The following is an 11,033-nucleotide window of genomic DNA, read 5'->3' as shown; positions in this document are numbered from 1 at the left end:
CGATCAGGTAAGTAGTGATCAAATAAATAGGGAGCGAGTGGACCTTTGATGCCAAGAATAGAAGGTACATCATACCATTCGGAAACCATACTAATTCTTATTATCATAGTTTTATCCCAAGTAGACAAATGAGAAATTGTTCTCATAGGTGTTCATAGGAAAGTGGTCGTCGTTGATATACGGCGTTAATGAGAGCGCTGGGGAGGATTACCAGCGTGGAGGTCTGCCGGATTGCGGGCCGTGTGTAAGTGAGAGCGCTGGGGGGGATTACCAGCGTGGAGGTCTGCCGGATTGTAGACCGTTTGGAAAAAGAGAGCATTGGGTTCTGCAGGCCCGTGTGTAGACACGCCGGATTGTGTGTCATATCTGCCCTGGGGTAGATCAGTCTGGGTCTGAGTGGCCGCGAGACTAACTGATGTGAATAAGATATGGTAGAAAACCTATGCATGTTTATTGCTATCTCCCCATCCTTAGGTACGACCTATATATATATATATATATATATATATATATATATATATATATATATATATATATATATATATATATATATATATATATATATATATATATCTATACCCATTGTAAATACGTTCTAAGGAGGGAGGTGATTACGTTCTGGCTGGGTTAGAGGGGCCCCTGGGGGCTGATTCCACCAAAGCAGAAAATCCGGCCATTACAGCCCCCCAGGACTTTGGGCTCCCAATTGCAACACCAGCATTGACAACCGCGGTGAGGATTGGGGCCCAAAGTGAGATGTTTGATTTAAATAAATCTGGGGGAAGGCCATCTGGGCCCGGGGCCTTGTTACTGGTTAAGCTGCGGATCCCCATTTCGACTTCTTTAACTGTGAATTGCAGGGGTGCTTCTTCTGGAAATTTAGTTTCTTGTATCATCTGTAGATCAGCACTCTTGAAGATTAAGCTAAAATGGGTAACCCACTCATTCTCAGGTATATTAGTTCCAAGGCTGGCAGCATTGGGGTCATCAAACATCGGCTTGTTAATTATGCTCCAAAACTTGGAACTGTTACTCAGGGTTGATGGGTCAAGCAAAGACTCCCAGATATTTGCTTTTATATCCTTTTTGCGGGATGCCAAGGTTGATTTATAATTAGATCGTAAAATTTTGATATGTGCGGAATCCCTTGGCTTTTTCTTGAGAGCCATTTTCAAATTTCGACTAGCTGCTGAACAAGCATGGTCAAACCATCTTGGTTGATAAACAGTTGGGCCTTTCATTGGAGCAGATAGCAGTTGATCAATCCTTTGAACTACAACAGCAAAGGCAGATAAAATAGATTCAGGTGGTGTGGATTCAGAGACACAAAGATTAAGTTCCTGTATGCAGCTCATTTTAACAGACTTGTACAAAGTATCACTGTTTATCATGGACCATTTCAAACGACGATTTCTGTTGATCAGTTTTAAAGCACCCACGTCTTTATAATTTTTTCGTAATTCAAAAAGACCCTCTCCTAGTTCAACTGAGATTGGGTTGTGGTCACTAAAGATGCTTTCATGTATTTTGAAGTTTACGGCTAAAATTGCCAGATCAACAGAGAGAAGAATATGGTCTATGAAAGAACCGTGCTCAGAGCCTTTATACGTTGGTACTTCAAAAATAAAGGAGTCATCTTTCAAGGACATAGCAACACTCAGGTTCAGGTCATCTGTTAAGTTATTCACATTGGTACCTCGCGGACAATGAGCAAAATGAAGTCCTGACCTATTCCCACATCCCAAAGAGTCCAGGGTTGTCTCGGTTGGATTTCCACAGATATGTGCATTGAAATCACCAAGGATTGTTTTATTCTGTGGGAATTTTACCAAGTTGTCTCGCAAGTAATTGTGGAGCTTGATGATATTGCACTCTCCTGATGATGTTACTGAATTGTAGAAATTGACCAAGGTTAGTGCTTTTTTCCCCTTCCTAACCTCCAGGACCTGAATGTTCCTGTTGTCCGTTTGTTTAGTTTTAACCTGGGAGATGAGGGAGAGGCTGATGAATATTGCCAAACCCCCCTTTGATCTGCCACTGGGCGATGGAGTTGCTGGGACAAAGAAACTCTGAAACCCCTCAATAAAGACATTATTATCTGTGAGCCACGTTTCCTGAAAACACAGTATAGCAAATTTCCTAATAAATTCCATCCACGTCTGGTCATTTACTTTTGCGGCCAGTCCTGCAATATTCCACGATAAGATGTTTATGGTGTTAAGTACATCGTGATCATTCCGTAGCTCTTGAGTCGTATTAGGAAACAGGTGCGGGTTTTGATTAAATCGACTTGTTACAACTGCTGGTTGAATTCTAGTGCTATGTAGCAGGTTATCGGCTATGGTAGAAGAAGAGCTACCTTCTTCGAGAGTGGAGAGAGTAGGTGCAATTTGTGTGGAGAAATTCTCAAGGAAATGTGTTACGGTCTCTGTTGTATTGATATCTAGTGCCACTCTTGGGAGGGCTACGGTACTTGTTGGTTTATCAGTACTTATTATATTAGTTTGTTCCTTGCAATTTGACAGGTCAGGTAAGGTGCTAGGGGGCAGGACAGATATCAGTCAGTCCACCTCGTCCAAATAATCATAAGAGTACAGGGCATCATATCTATTTGATGTTGGGACCTCATATTGATTTTGAAACAAGTAAGGATATGCATATTCTCGTTTATGTGTATATTGTGCGGGTTCCATTCTCTCGTACATTATTTGAGGAGGGTGGTTGTGTGATCTACCTTCCCAGGATTGTGCATGTCTTTGTTGTTCGAAGTCTAAGGTCATCCCCTGACTGGGAGTGAAAGGGGGTGCCCATGGTTGAGGATGGGCTTGAGGTTCCAGAGACCCCTCGGGGCCATGGTAAGGTTGGAAATTTTTACTTTGCCCGTTTGTATTATGGGGGTAGAAATAGCTTAAACCCATCGTACGGATCAGGCTATTTGTCGAGGGACTCCTCCAATTAACGATGAATTTCGCCACTCGTCTGTCTTTAAAATTGACTACAATACAGTCTCCCTCTGTTGATTTAAACCTTGAGCCCACCCAATCTACTCTCTTCACATGAGAAATGCACCCATTTATATGAGAGGGAAGTGGCCTGTGTGTGGTTAGCCATTGCATGACCTTGTTTTTTAGTTCCGCATAGGTCTCCCCCCTATTATCAGCCAGTTTGGGGACCCCAATCATGACAATTGTATATGCGTTAGATTCTGGTGGGAGATTTATATGGATAGGTCTTTTTGCTATCGTCGGTTTAGGCTGATTTATCCCTACTGACTTAGTGGGCATATTCGCCGTTAGTGATGTGGGGTGCCTCAATGTCTCCACATTTGCTATAACTGCTTCTAGAGAGTGACCCTCCGCAGCCCATTCACTGTCATCAGTTTCGTCATATACCTGTGTGATTTGTGTGTTATTCACAGGTGTAGCTACTACCTGCGGCGGGTTGGACACTGCCTGTGTTGTTATTACTGGGTGGGTTATAGCTGGGGATCCCTGTCGCTGAGGCGACGTCTGTTTAACAGTACTGTTTGTTGTAGCACTAATGGTTTTCGTGATTTTAATGTTGTTATCTTTGAGAGTTGTGCTTGCTGGAACAAAGATAGAAGTTGAGTTAGGCGTTTTTAGCATTTTAAGAATGCTAGAGGATACTTCATTTTGTGCTCTCTCGAATTTTCCTAGAGCCTTCTCTATGTTGATAATTCGTTTGCTGATGGGCTGTAGGAGAGATTTAACCATTGATTCTATTTCACTCAGGAGGGATATTTTCATTGTGGATATCTGATCTATTTGCCTTGTCTGATCTTTAACCGAAGTACTCTCAATGTTATTCTTTTCGTTTCGGGATGTATCCGGGACTTGTGTAGGTGTCAACGGAGTCCCAATTATGGTTGTTGCAGAAGATTTCTCCTGTCTGAGTTTCTGCCACATGTCTTTAATTGAGTGTTTCGATTTGACTATTGGGCAGTGGATTTTTTTCGACAGATGTTTTGTCTTTCGTTTTTTCTTATGGTGCTGAGTTTTACTTGTCGGTTCATGTATTATCGCCGATGCCCGTTGAGTAGCAGGTGTTTGGCCCTCCACTGGTTGAACCTCTAGATCTAAAGGCGATGTGTGCAGGCAGCTTATATTATTATCATGGTTAGTCGCCACCAGAGGACTACTCTCCATAGTATTCTCTGCAGGGCATGTAAACAGGAGTTTCGAGGTATTATCCTTAATATGTGACCCTGGCAAATCTGTAAACGACTGCATTAATAATGATTCCTGAGAATTAATTGTGGTATCCAAAATATGTGTGTTTTCGGTGGTGTGCAAGGACAGATTTGGAAAACACATAACAGGGGTCAGGGAAAGTCGTCTCTCTGTGTCCTGAATGGCGTCCGCCACTACACTGATAGTTTTTTGTAACATAAGATCTATGGCAGTTATGGTGGGTAGTGGTGTGCTCACAGATTTTAATCTTGTAGTGGATCTCGTTGCCATCGGAGTTTTATTTACTTTAGTCATCCTTAAGATGTTAACATATAACTATAAGCCGTATATCTGGTAAGCCAGTTACCTTATTACAGGGTATCTTATAAGGAGATGTTAGGGGGGTGGCCCGTCCCGTCCACTTCAGGGCCCCTGAGGGCCACAGAGGGCCCGCCCTTTGCCCGGGCTTCGCCCGGCGTCCTGCGAGACGGGTTCGTTGGCAATTTAAAGCGCCACCTTGCGCTCGCTGATGACGCTGATGACGCTGGACCCCAGTAAGGGCTGCTGGGTATTGTAGTTTGCAGCCCCTCGCCGGTCTCCTCCAGGCAGCCCCGCTGTAGTTTGAATCACGTGCGGTCGGCTGCTGGAGACTGGCGGGCGGGTCCAGGCTGTGTCAAGGTCTTCGGGCAGCGCAGTTTTAGCAGTGCGACTTGGGCAATACTTTTTTCGGGATCAGTGACACATTATCTTCCGGTTGGCAAGGTACTGTGACGGCAGGCAAAAAGTCTATGGGAATTTTTCATTTTTTGAACAGGACTACAGCTCGAACTGCTGAACAGAGTTAAACAAAATTTGGCAGAAAGCTAGATGTTGGTCCAGAAATTTGGTGTAAATCCGTTCAGTAGTTTTTGAGATATCTAACTTCAGAAAATATATATATCTGGGGATGCTAGTCCTTGCAGTGAACTCGCAGATCCTACTAAAATTTGATTGGCTGCCAACAGTTCAACCAGGAAGTTTTGGCAGCCATCTTGGGACTCGACTTGAACCTGAGTCCCAGAAAAAAGTTAAAAATAAAGAAAAGGGGGCACAATAGGAAATCTCTGACCCCCCCCCCCAGATATGGTGGTGTGGTCTCTCAAAGACCCTGCTGGGGGTAAAAAGCTTTTTGTTTTGTTTGATGCGGACTAGCAGGTGGATTAGCGAATCCACAGCAACATTTTTTTTAAAAGCTGGCACGAATTCCCGCGTTTGCTTTAGAATAACCCCTGTGTGGGCCAGGTCCGGGTGGCATATGGTAAATATAGAAGGGGGCGCATGGGGCACCCTTCTCAGGGCTTATCAAAGCATCAGGACTACCACCTCCCTGGTGCTAACTCCAATTATGTGGTAAGGTATCATGGACACCCTGCCCCGGGGACTGCCACCTCCATGGGATAATTGAAATAATATTGGAAAGGCCTCGCGGACCCCCCCCTGCCCCAGGGAGTGCCACCTTCCCATGGCACACAGTTGTTTTTTTAAGTAATGCGGGGGAGGCCGAAGGGTCTTCCCCACTGCCCCAGGGACTCCACCTCCCTAGGGCACATACTTTATTACAAGAAAAAGCAGGGGATACCCTACAGCTTCCCCCCATAGCCCCAGGGACCGCATCCTCTCCAGGGCACAAATACAATAAGCAAGGGGGTCCGCTGTGGCACCCCAGTGTTCACCACCTCCCTCAGTAAAATTTGAACAAAGGACGGGGACATGCAGCCCCCTTCCAGGAGCCCTACATGGCCCTGAGGACAGCCAGACCTCGTGGCTGGCTCCAGCAATGACCCGGGGAGTCAAACCCCGGGACATTGCAGGTTGCTATGGCACCGCTCCCACAAAGCCATAGCAAACTAGTGCTCTGCTCCCCCGCGGTCCTCAACGAAGTGGCCAGGCTCTCGAAATGGGGCCCCTTATGTGATAGGGGCCCAGGGAGGGGGCACCCACATATATTAAAGCCTGGCCCCGGGGAATGGAGTCCCCAAAAACCGAAATTGGCCTTGGGAGGAAGGCTTTACAGCCCCCTCCCTTTAAAAAAAATATTATTAAAAAAAGGGGGCAGGACCCGAAGGATGGGGTCCTTGGGGCCAAAAATGGCCCAGGAGGGGTGCCACTTGGCCCTCCTCCCTATGAATAATATAAACTAAATACATAAAGTCCGGGCCCCGGAGGATGGGGTCCCCTGGGCCATAATCGGCCAGGGAGTGGGGGCCACACATACCCTGCTGTTTTTTCAAATATTTTTTTTTAAAGGGACAGGCCCCCGGGGCCCAAATTGGTTCAGGGAAGGGGAGCCATGCAGCCCCCATTTTCTTAGAAAAAAAAGCTGGAGGCCCCGCACTACTCTGCAAACACGTCCCCTTGGCTGCAGAGGGTCTTTAGGGGCCAATAAGACCTCCTGTTACCTCCAGTAAACCCCACAAAGTGGGATTGGTGAGAGGTGGTCAGAAGCCATGCCCCCTTTTTCCACCACTCTGCTAATGTGCCTCTCAGCACATTGCTGGTGGGGGGCGGGGATGGGGTCTCCTTGCCTTCTGAGGGCCCCAGGACTAAAGTGGGCTTCTTCCCCCAACATGTAGTGCACCCGGAGGTGTTTTTGCAACGTGGTGGAGATAGGGGCTGTGGCGTCTGAAGACCTCTCAGCAATCTACCTATGTGGGTCTTACTGGAGGTAACAGGAGTGCCAGTTAGCTCACAAGGACCCTCAAGAGCCAAAGGGACACTATCCCTCATCTAGTAGTGCACAGTAGGCGCTTTACAGAGTGGTGGAGGACCATGGCCGCAGGAAAACCTCTTAGCAAACCCACTGTGTGGGACTTGCTGGAGGTAACAGGAGGGGTTTTTGGCCCTCCAAGGATCCTAAATAGCCAAGGGGACTTCGGCCTCCTACTAGTAGTGTGCCAGGAGATGCATTTGCAGAGTGGTGGACAAAGGGGGGCATGGCCTGTTATCAGATCTCAGCGGACCTGCTGTGTGGGACCTACTGGAGATAATAGGGTGGTTGTTGCCCCTCAAAGAAGTCCTTGGGGCCAACTACCCCTCCTGTTATCTCCAATAAGTCCTACACAGTGGGATTGCTAAGAGGTCTTCGGGCCATGCCGCCTTTCTTCACCACTCTGCAAACGCGGCTTGTGGTGCACTACTGGTTAGAAGATGAAGTCCACTTTACTCCTGAGGGACCTTGGGGGCCAATAAGCCCTCCTGGTACCTCCTGTAAGTCTTACACAGGGGGATTCTTGAGAGCTGGTCCCTTTCTCCACCACTCTGGAAACACAACGACTAGTTAAAAAAAACATAGAAATTCACTGGAAAAACTAAAGGTTACAGAGACGTTATAGTTAGTGTAATGGATATGTTTGTAGTCCTTGGGTTGGTCCGATACTCAATAGGTCCACCTCCTGATAGCCTTAATTCTGCTTGCTGTAATAACCCAGAATTTTAAGGTGATCAAGCAAGGGAAGGAAAAGAAGGGACAGCAGGGAAGGAGAACTGTAATCTGACTAACAACCATTGTTACTATGTGTATATTCTCTGGCTATACAATCTGTCTTAGTAATGACGTATTATAGCTGTAAAGAATAAAAAACAATGTATCATTAGGTGAAAATGAAGCCATCTTTAGACCTATATTTGTAGACAGGGTATTTGACACAGATCTACCATCAATAGTGAGTGATGGATTAGTTTGATGGGGTACCACTTGTTACTGAAATGGAGACGGCAGGTTCTTTAATATATATTTCACTGTGACTATCTTACCTCCCCCATTGTGATTTCTATTCGTAAATGCAGATACCCACCAAGCTTAATATATGCCTTGCGTCACAGGGTGTGAACCTTTTCAGTTAGGACTCACGATGATCCCTGTTCAAAAACAGCATAAGATAACAGAAAAACCACTTAGAATAAAATCACCTAGTACAATTTGAAGCCATTATGATATATGGAGACACAGATAGTATTCACATCATACCACCCAGAAGTAGATTTGTTTAGCACTCTTGTGATTCAAAGATGATTTGATATTGAGTAATGATATCCAATTAATAATCACTGAGAGATTTGTTGCTTTGACTTGGAGGCTGATAAGCTACTGAGAAAATGCCTCTGGCTACTTTTTTGTACAACAGAATCATCTTGGTTATTCCTTATAACCTACTCCACTTGTCAGGAGAACAAGCAGCATCTCTAACAAACCCAAAATGAACACAGATGGAGCCCAGAATATTCCCCCTCAATGGAGGATAGTGTCAAAGATCCACGTAGCGGGTAAACGCAACTCCCAGCGTAATCCAAATCACCCTTAGATAAAAGCACAGTCGGTGCAAGCACCTTACTTCACAAACAGTCTCACACTGTAAGCAGCAGCCATTGGAACGAACAGCAATCCAGAATACCCTGCACCACAATGACTGCAGGAGCAGTTTATAATCCTTCCGGGTTGAACTCCGACCAGCTAGCAGTTCCTCCTACGGTATCGAAGTGAGGGGCTGAATCATGGTACTGTGGTTCGTATTTCCCCTGCTTGTTTCCTTAAACAAGTAGCTGATACCATCACCCCCCTTGCAACAGATTTACTAAATGCTTCACTTCGTTCACTAAAGGGGTGGTTCCACCTAGTTGGAAGCAAGCAAGAATTAAGACTCTTCTAAAAAAAACGGGCCTAGACACGGCTGACTTGGCCAACTACCGCCCTATCTCGCTGCTACCTGGTCTGGGGAAAATTGCTGAAAGAATTGTAAATCAGCAGCTCTCTTGGTTTTTAGAAAGCAATGACCTGTTGAGTGGCTCGCAAACGGGCTTCCGCCCAGGTCAGGGCACTGATACAGCCCTCATAGTGGTAACTGAGGAAGCAAGATGCATCTTGGATTCAGGGGGATCCGGAGTTCTGATCCTCCTGGATCTAAGCGCTGCATTTGATACGGTGGACCATAAAATACTAGTCCACCGTCTTGCAAGACTCGGGATCACGGGAATGGCCCTGAAATGGCTGGAATCCTTTCTGGATAAACGAGCATTTAAGATCTGGGAAAATGGCATCATGTCCAAATCTACTCCCCTCCAGTGTGGAGTCCCCCAGGGCTCATCCCTGAGCCCTACCCTATTTAATGTATATATGGCCCCACTGGAGGAGGTAGTAGCCCCGTTCGGCATTAAATGCGTCACCTACGCAGATGACACCCAACTAGTCGTCTCGCTGACGCAAAATACGGGATGCTCAGACAACCTCTCGGCCTGCCTCTCGGAAATTTTCTCCTGGATGTCTAACTCCAAGCTCAAATTGAACGGAGCAAAAACCGAGATTTTAATTCTGGGTCACCAACTCTCCTCTCTACCCAATACATCTTGGCCCCCCTGCATCGGTGAGGTGCCCCCACCAAAAGACAAAATCAAAAGCCTGGGGGTATGGTTTGAGCCTGAATTAACCTTCAGGTCACATGCCCAGAAAGTGGCAGGCACATGTTTCGGCCTGCTCCGAACTGTGCGGAAAGTCCTCCCACTGCTACCCTTCCAATCTAGAAAATTACTAATTCAGGGACTGATCCTGTCCAGATTGGATTATAGTAATGCACTGCTCCTGGCAGCCCCGGAAGCCACCATCAACACCCTACAACGAGTACAAAACGCTGCTGCCAGGATGCTCATGGGTGCCCCAAGAAGAGCCTCGGCAAAACCATTGTTGAAAACCCTGCACTGGCTCCCAGTGCGCGAGCGCATCTCCTTTAAATCATCATGCATCGTTCACAAAGCTCTTCAAGGCAAAGGACCTCAGGCACTAAGAAACCTGATACGCCCGTACAGACCCCCATGGGCCTTGAGATCAGATCTTGAAAATTTGGTCATAGTCCCCAGAATTAGGAAAGCCCGCTCGGGAGGCCGCCGCTTCTCGGTAAATGCAGCAAAGACCTGGAACGCTCTCCCGAGACACATTCGTACTGAACCGTCCCTTGTCAAATTTCGCAAATGTCTCAAATTTTTTCTTTTCCCCAAAGACCCTTAAAATCTCCTGCCCCCCTCAGAGCTTCTTATTTTTGCCTGGTAGCGCTGGGACGCTTACGGGCAGCCATGCGCTTTATAAATCCAATTTCATTTCATTTCATTTCATTTCATTTCATTTCAGTCAATGCCTCACTTGCGCTCCACAAATTTTGCAGTCGGTATAACAGTGAAACCACCTTGGCGATTGTGCAAATGGTTTAACTGATTTTAACCCCTTGTGTACCATCATATTGTTCCCAAGTGTGTTTAATGCACTATTCGCATTAGCCTTCGTATGTGTGTAACATTTAGGCTCAGGTTTCAGCTAACTATAACTCGTGCCCCAACAATGCACTGCTTATGACCTCACATCTTACATCACTCATGACATGGTCAGTTACATCACTGATGACATATCAAAAGACATCACCTGATGACATCATCCAGTGACTGTGAGTGTTTTTAAAAAGTTGATGAGTAAAATATTTGCATCAGAGCTTATACCCCACCTCACCTCCTTATTCAATGCAATAGCGGAGAATTCCAATACATCGAATTCTATGGCTGAGGCAGTAGTCACCATTCTTCCCAAAGCGGAAAAAATTCCCCAGAGTTGTGCCTCTTACAGGCCTATTGCCCTATTAAACCTAGACTCTAGAATATTCTCAGCAAGACTGGCCACAAGAATTGAAAACTTAATGCCACCACTAATCCACCCTGATTAATCTGGCTTCATAAAAGGAAGACAGACGCATGACAACATTCGGAGGACTATACATCTGATTGAAAAAGTTTCCAAATTTAAAATTCTGGCGATGTTGGTGAGCTTAG

Source organism: Lissotriton vulgaris, chromosome 10 (genome assembly GCF_964263255.1).
Source record: "Lissotriton vulgaris chromosome 10, aLisVul1.2, whole genome shotgun sequence".
Lineage (NCBI taxonomy): Eukaryota > Metazoa > Chordata > Amphibia > Caudata > Salamandridae > Lissotriton > Lissotriton vulgaris.
This window is presented reverse-complemented; position numbering follows the sequence as displayed.